Source organism: Scyliorhinus torazame, chromosome 5 (genome assembly GCF_047496885.1).
Source record: "Scyliorhinus torazame isolate Kashiwa2021f chromosome 5, sScyTor2.1, whole genome shotgun sequence".
NCBI classification, from domain to species: domain Eukaryota; kingdom Metazoa; phylum Chordata; class Chondrichthyes; order Carcharhiniformes; family Scyliorhinidae; genus Scyliorhinus; species Scyliorhinus torazame.
The window spans coordinates 111,410,138-111,418,976 of record NC_092711.1 but is presented as its reverse complement, the minus strand read 5'-3'; positions in this window follow the sequence as shown (position 1 = coordinate 111,418,976).

Below are 8,839 nucleotides of genomic sequence, written 5' to 3'. Positions count from 1 at the left end.
TTCAAACCTACTATTTTGTGGTGAAAGGGATTGTCTGATTTATGGAGGTTGTTACTTGAGTGAAACAGTAAAGGGAAATTATTAAGGTTAAATATAGAGTACTGTAGCTGTGTGGAGTATTTAGGTTTGATAAAAATGCTGACTATGTGTGTTTATAGAAATGTTAACTGATTTGCAGAATAAACTTTGTTTTTGATTTAAAGTGCTTAAGGCTGTTGCATAACACCTGAAATGTAGGCCCTTGTGCTCCTCATAACCAAAATCTATAAACAGTTGTAGGTCAGGTGAACTCCATGATATATTTTAGTGTTCTCTAGACTCTGCCCATAACACTACACTGTAGGATGGAGAGTACAGAGAGGAATAATGGCTCTGAGAAAAGTACGACAATATCATGGGTGATTTTAATCTACATGTAGATTGGGCAAATCAGATTGGCAAAGGTAGCCAGACAGATGAGCTCGCAGAGTCTTTTTGGGACAGTTTTTAACAGCAGCACATGCTAGAGCTGACCAGAGAGCTGACTATTCTAGATCACCCCAATTACTGAATTGTTAGGGTACAGAAGGCCCATCGTGTCTGCACCGACTCTCCAAACGAGGATGATGACTTAGTGCCATTCCCCGTACCTCCCTTGATAACTTCACATCTGAAATTATTGCTCAATACTGGGTTACAAAGTCCTCGGGGTTAAACCCAGCAGCTTCTCCTGCAATTCCACTCCAGTCAAACTGATACAACAAACCAAAGGGAATTGGACAAGACCTTGGAAAGAAAAATCGCTGGAAGGAAGTGAAGAAAGATCAGGGGAGTGGGATGAGCCAGTATGATGGGCTGAATGGCCTCCATCTGTATTGTAATCATTCAATGATTATGTGAAAAAGGACTGTAACTGGAGGCCAGAGACCAACCTCCACAACCAACACCCTCCACAATACAAATCCGTTCTTAATTGGTCTATCTCTGCTTCTAGACTCGCTTCTGTGAGAAACGCCTGCAACAAAATAATAGCAAAATACTGTGGTTACTGAAAATCTGAAATAAAAAGAGCAAATACTCAACATGTCAGCGAGTAACTGCGGCAAGAGAAACAGAGTTAACATCTCCGGGTGACAGAATCAATAAACATATGAACAAGGAGCAGGAGTCGCCATTCAGCCCCTCAAGCCTGCTCTACCATTTAATAAGGTCATGGCTGGTCTGATAGTAATCTGAAATCTTCAATTGCACGGAAAACATTTGGTGCAGAATTTGATGGTTAATATCAGCTGATGAACAGAAGAGAAATGATCTCTTGTGTAGGAAAAACAATTCCTGACCACGGGAAGATAAAGGTGGTATATCAGCAGCACACAGCCAAGGGATGGGCAGCAGTGAAATCTTCATTCAGACACATTGAAAGAAACAACAGTAAAATACCAAACCTGGTTAAAATAAATCCACTGTTAGGGGCAGAAGTTAAACAATGGCAGAGAGGTGATGAGAGAGGGCAGAGCGGAAACAGAGCAATGGGTGAAGATGGATTCAGATCCACAGTAAAGGAGCCAAATCTTCCCCAGAGCCCTGGAACCAGAGCACAGATAACAAAACACAACACTGAAAACTCTAAATTATAGATGAATGCTCAATAATACTCACCTCTGGAACTATTTCACTGTTTTCAAATTTCAAACCTTCTGCTGGAACTACAGCTTGAAATAATTCAGCAACACTCGAATCAGAGAAAAATTGCTGTCTTCAAATCTTCTAACTCACTGTCAAGGGCGATTACAAGAGCCATGTGTCAATAGTGGTTATAAATCAAGAGATGAACATTTTTTCTTGATTTACGATTGCTATGTAAATACTCTCCCTCTAACCTCCTGTAAAAGGAGTTTGCAAAATCCATCAGTCAGTCCAGGATGCAAATTTATAACATTCTCTCCTCTTTCCTGCTGTAGGATTACTTAAAATGGGATATACCTAATTGGAAGTAGTTCAGACAAAATTCACTGAGCTGATTCCTGGCTAGAAGGAGTTAGTTTCAAGAGCAAATGTTGGGCAAGGTGGTTAGCACTGTTGCTTCACAGCGCCAGGGTCCCATGTTTAATTCCAGGCTTGGGCCACTGTCTGTGCGGAGTCTGCATGTTCTCCCCGTGTCTGCGTGAGTTTCCTCCGGGTGCTCCGGTTTCCTCACAAGTCCCAAAAGACGAGTTTGTTAGGTGAATTGGGCACTCTGAATTCTCCCTCTGTGTACCTCGAACAGTTGCCGGAGTGTGGCGACAAGGGGATTTTCACAGTAACTTCATTGCAGTGTTAATGTAAGCCTACTTGTGACAAAAACAAATATTATTATTGTGTCCCCTGCAGCACCTTCTCCCTCTAAGGAGGGTGCCCGTAAACCGGACCTTTCAATCAATGAGTCATACATTTTCTCTCCTGGTTACTGGAACCCCGGCACAGTGGCAGAGTGGTTTGCATTGCTGCCACACAGCACCAGGGACCGCCGATCAATTACGGCCTTGGGTGACTGTGTGGAGTTTGCACATTCTCCCTGTTTCTGCGTGGGTTTCCTCCGGGTGCTCTGGTTTCTTTTCACAGGTCAGGTTGGGATAGGGTGAACAGTGGGCCGAGGTAGGGTGCTCTTTCGAAGGGTCGGTGGAGTCTTGATGGGGCCGAATGGCCTCCTTCTGCACTCCAGGGATTCTCTGATCAAAGATGCTAGGATAGCCGCGCATGCGCCCTACTCCCCGCTGAACGAAGATGGCGGCGGTGGAACTGGGCCCGATACGGATAAAAGCCTCGCAGTTGCAAACTCGGGACCTGAAGGGTTTTATTGCGGCTTTGGGCCTTCACAAGGTGTTGATCAAGCAGCCTCTCCCTACCCACCCCCCGGTTCCCGGCTATCGGCTCCGTTCCTCCCACCGACTCACCCGCCCAAAAAGCCGCTTCCGCACTCGCAGAGGTCCGAACGAAGTGGCACTGCGCATGCTCCAGATACAGCACAACGCCTGCGCACTGGGCTCATGTGGAGTGAATAGAGCACCTTCACAGCCGCGGGGGATGCTGGGTAATACCCGAACCATGAAAGGACAATACAATATAACTTTGTTACCATTTGAGATAAGTTAATCTAAAAATGTAATAAATTGTGAATTGGTGATCTGCTATGTTCCATTTCTCAAAGTTCTCCTGTGCGACCATGCAGAGTTTTTAAAGCTTTCGGACTATTTCCTCTCTCTCATCCCTCCTCTCATGTTGCTGACTCTGACTAGGATCAATCGCATCACTGGTTCTTCTCTCTTTCCTTCTCCAACCCTGATTCTGAATATTCACTGTTTTACAGAATAATACTGTACAAATAAAAGTTATTCGGTCCATTATACCTGTACTGGCTCTTTGGAAGATCTATCCAATTAATCCCATAGCCCTGCTGGCAGAGTCAGAACAATGTATAACTGCTGTAGTAATCCGAGTGATTAATGGAAATAGTTTTCCAGTTGGATAGTTCACAGTCATATTCACCACTGTGGAAAAATTGATTGTCCAATTTATTGTCCAATTAAGTGTCCACCGTTAGTTATGCACACAGCACATTATTGAATAATCCAACAATCGACAGACCGCACAAACCACAGTGACATTATTAACAAAGGGTCAAGTTAAGGGAGAATCCTGTTGTGATAGAGTAGATGAAACATGGGGTGACAAAATAAAGGCATTAATATCCTGCAACTTCACAATTGGCTGGAATGTTGCAGTATGAAAGGGCCCCACATTCCTGTCAGGGGGAAGAGGCCGAGTCCAATAAACCTATTAAAGCCACACCACTGTTAGACTGCCTGGGGTCTGTGAATAAATCTGGGTATTATGATCATTAGTATGGATGTGTATTTGATTCCCAACAACATATGTAGTATCCTCATTAAATACCCATGACAGTATTTAGCCCAGAAATCACAGGACATCATCATAATCACAGCCCTTGAAATCGTTCCTGATAAAATTACCAACTATTCTGAAATCTCCATTAGGTATAACTCCCTCACTGAAAACATACTTCTCTGGCAAAAAAAAAAACGCACACAGCTTCTGCACAGCAGAAAGGAAATCACTCATCCTGCACTCCAAACTCTGAATGATTTGGGATGTTGCTGATAAGAGTCCAGGACAAATTGTTATTTGTAAGGTGAAGGTACATCAGCAGCTGGAGTTAGTGAAGAGGGTAATGGTAATAACTAGACAGACTGACCCAAAGGATAAAACACAATCATTGGCATCGGTATGACAGACTCCAGTTAGACCTGATTTTAAAACTTTTCAGGACCCTGACCCTGATCTGATGGTGCAGAGGTGGGACACCATCGCAAAGACGTTTCCTCGTCCCTCACAGCAAATAATTATCATAGAATTTACAGTGCAGAAGGAGGCCACCCGGCCCATCGAGTCTGCACCGGCTCTTGGAAAGAGCACCCGACCCAAGGTCAACACCTCCACCCAATCCCCATAACCCAGTAACCCCACCCAACACTAAGGGCATATTTGGACACTAAGAGCAATTTATCACGGCCAATCCACCCAACCTGCACATCTTTGGACTGTGGGAGGAAACCGGAGCACGCGGAGGAAACCCACACGCACACAGGGAGGATGTGCAGACTCCGCACAGACAGTGACCCATGCTGGAATCGAACCTGGGACCCTGGAGCTGTGAAGCAATTGTGCTATCCACAATGCTACCATGCTGCCCCCTAAGTAAGGTCTCACCCATCCTACATGATGAGGTTTTCTATCACAAAGTGGCTCTAATTTGACATGCATTACATCTTGATGGCTTGCAAAAGAATTAATTTTGTTTAGGGATCAGATTGGGGGAGTGTTGCTCTTTCATGTCCTCCACATGATGATCTGGATAAATTGGGAGGAACAAGTCATTTATTGGCTATTCACAAATGAGTGAAGGAAGCACAGTATCTGTGTTACCATGGAGATAAATGTGTCAGGTACAAAATGAAAAGAAAAATGTCCGATAACTAGATTGTGAATAAATACTGTGCTTGATTTTTTTCCAACAGGGACGAGATGTAGATGTAGACGTGCTTGTGGACTGTGTCCAGGCTGAAATTCGGTTCTTGATCCCCACCCCCTGCCCCACCCACTCCAGCCAGGTAATATTAACATTTAATTGGGAAAGCCAAAGAGTATCAGGGGAAGGTGCTAGTCCAGAGCTTTCTCTATGATAGTTCTCTCAATGCTTGAATTATGATTAAACTGTTATTACCTATCCCTGGGTCTCCTCTCGTTAGTTGGAAGCGGTCAGGCGTCCAGAACTGTATACAATATTCCAGCTAAGGTCCAACTAGTGTCTTGTGCACGTTCAACACAATCAGCTTGTTCCTGTAGTCCATGGCTGTGAAAGGGAAATTAATGAGTTGCCAACTTAGAAGCATGCTGAGAAATGCTTGACTATAGTTCAACACTGCTTTTGAACGAAAATAAGTAAGACAGGTAACATAAACGAAATACTGCTTAATATTCTGGTCTCGGCCTTATTATGAAAACACATTGTCCTCCGAAAGATAACAAAATGTGTACTCGAGTTGTTTTTAGCCAAGGGCAAGAACATACGTACTACGTATTTCATCTTACGTACTACGTATTTCATCTTACGTACTTTCCAAGGTCTATTTAATATAAAGATGGCTGTTTACTTCAAGTTGTTATTTCAGACTATAAAAATATGCTTTCTTGGGTCGCATCTCAGAGTGCAGTGCCCTGGCTTTTCAGCTGGAACACTCTCTCTCCGCAAATATATTTGTGTAAATAAATTTCCTTAAATCGAACCTCAAGGAATTTGTCTTTATTATAATTTCCACGACAATGGCCTTATAAATCAATCTCAGAATATATTATGCTTTAACTGCTCTCTTCATCTATCCTGTCACATTTAATGACTTCTGCACATATACACCCAGGTCCCACTGCTTCTGCCCCTTAAGAATTTTATCCATTATTTTATATTGTCTCTCTATGTTCTTCCTTCCAAAATGTATCACCTCACACTTCTCCACATTGAATTCAATCTGTCGACCATCTGCTCAGTCCGCCAGCCTGTCTTTGTCCAATTTGAAGCTCTACACTATACTCTTCACAGTTTGTAACACTTCCAAGTTTTGTGTCATCTACAAACATTGAAATTGTCCCCTGCAAACCATCAATCTAGATCATTAATAAAAACCAGGAAAAGCAAGAGTCCAAATACAGACACTGGGGAACACCACTACAAACATTCCTCCAGCCTGAAAAATATTCATTGACTGTTACTCTCTGCTTCCTCGTATTCAACCACTTTTGTATCTACATTGCTACTGTCCCTTTCATTCCTCGCACTATAATTTTTCTCACAAGCCTGTTGTGTTGCATTATATTGAATGCCTACTGAAAGGCCGTGTACATGACATCAACAGAATTCCCTCATCAATCCTTTCGGTTACCTTCATAAAAACTCCAGCAAATTAATTAAACATAATTTTCTCTTTAGAAATCCATGCTGGTTCTTCCACATAAGCACTCATTTTTCATGTGGCGATTAATTCTATCTGGAATAATTGATTCATGAAGCATACCTAACAACTGGTGTTAAACTAACTGGTCTATATGCTGGAGCTATCATGACAACCCTTTTTGAATAAAGGTGTAAGATATGTAATTCTCCAGTCTGGCACCTCCTGGAAAGACTGGCGAATCATTTCAGCACCCCTGAAATATACATTTTCACTTCAACAGTTCCTCCTTATCAATTTTAAACCTATTTATGGACAGGGCTTTCTAGTCTGCCTACATGGCCTGGGTAGCGTCCATCTCCTTCGTAGAGACAACCAGTTATTTTTGTATCATTTTGAACAGGGTGGGATTCTCCGTTGGCCGACAGCAGAATCGCGAAACCCGATTGGGCGGAGAATCGGTTCCGCCTCTGAAATTGTGACAAGCACCGAATTCAAGGGAAATCGCAATTCTCAGGGTAGCACGGTGGCGCAGTGGTTAGCACTCCTGTCTCACGGCGCCGAGGTCCCAGGTTCGATCCCGGCTCTGGGTCTCTGTCCATATGGAGTTTGCCCGTGTCTGCGTGGGTTTTGCCCCACATCCCAAAGATGTGCAGGATAGGTGAATTGGCCATGCTAAATTGCTCCTTATTTGGAAAAAATGAATTGGGTACTCGAAATTTATATTTTTAAAAATTGCAATTCTCTGTCGCCTTGACAGTGGCGTCAATGCATTCCGAAATGCAGATACAGTTAAAATTGTTTGCAGATCATTAGCAGGGCCAACCCGGTATTCTCAGGGGCCTCCGTGATTCACCTCCAATGGGCTGAATTCTCGACGGTGAGGTTCATTTGTGCTTTTAAAAATCGTGAAACAGGCTCTATGGCTGATGAGCGAGAGGGGGTATGGAAAGTGTCCAACATCGCCATAGTTTGCTGACAGTTGTGTTGCTGGCCAGGGGACTTCTGCCAGAGTTGGGGGGAGTAGTAGGGGATGGCCAGGAGGTGCGCTGTGGGGTGAGGGTGGATGGGCACAGAGCACTATTGCTGCAGCCTGAAAAGTAACCATGCAGCTGCGCTCGCTGGTGACTGCCCACTGTGAAATTAAGGCCACAGATTGTATGGGTGTCCCCCAGGAGACTCCCATAGGTGCCCTCTGGACTTAGCTGACCCATCAGTGGGATGGGGGCACTCCAGTGCAACCAATGCCATCTTGTTGGCTGGGATGAGTGTGTATGGGGAGTGTAATGTGTATATGCGACCGCAGCTTGTCAGCCTCCCGTGAGTCAATCACAGACCCGGTGAATCCCGCACCGTTTTAATTCGAATTAATTGTGTTCCATGTGGCTCCGGTCCTAGCCCCTCCAAAGTCACTGAATCAGTACTCCCTCTCTGCCCTGTTCTTTTCTAAAGTCAGCCCTTGAATTGTGTGAATATAGTTTCATATTTCCACACTTCAGTAACAAATGTTGAAATGTTTGCTCCACACCCATAGGGTTTCATCTGTTTAAAGCCACAAACACAAAGGTCCAGTTTTCTCCTGGGGTTTGAGACATATCAGCTTTCAAAATGATGCAGAGTTTCAGCCAATAAGGGAGATCCGGGCTCAGCACCGCCCTCCATTCACTCCGATTGGTTGGAAGACCAGTGCCGCCCCGTCTTCCTATTGGTCCAGACCCTCCGTCAATCAGTTGGGCATTGTCATACAGAGCATGCGCAATCCATGCTGTAGTTGGACACCAGTGCGCAGGCGTAGAGACGGAGTTAGGAGCATGCGCAATTCCAGTGTTGGCCTGGGCAGCGGGTTTTTTGTCCTGGAGAAGCGGAGTCAGCGTCAGGCAGTGGGTGGGAGGATATGAAAACACTTTGTGGATCCGCAAACCCTTCACAATCATCGTCAGCTCCCTGGTTTGCAGCTGCGGTGCTTCTCCCTCCCTCCCGGGAACAGGCCCAGGTTAACGGGCACCATCCTGCTTCAGACACTGGAGGATGGTTCACATCAGAAGATGGGGGAAGGAGGGATAATAAATAAGAGCTTCCACGTTGCACACACTCTGATCTCTGGCAAGGAAGGAAACCCTGGCAGGTGGGCGGGAAGGATTCAAAAACAACCGTTGGAGGCCCCAAACCCCCAATAAGAACCTGCTGGTCCTGGGTTTCCAGCTCCGGGGGATTGTTGGCTTCAGATGCAGCCATCTTGGTGAAGGAACAGAGTGGGCGCGGCTTCAGGGTCCCAGTGATCAGGAGGAAAAATTATTGATTAATTGATTTTATTCTCACTTTGCACAGAGGGGCTTGAGAACTGAACCCAGCCAGAG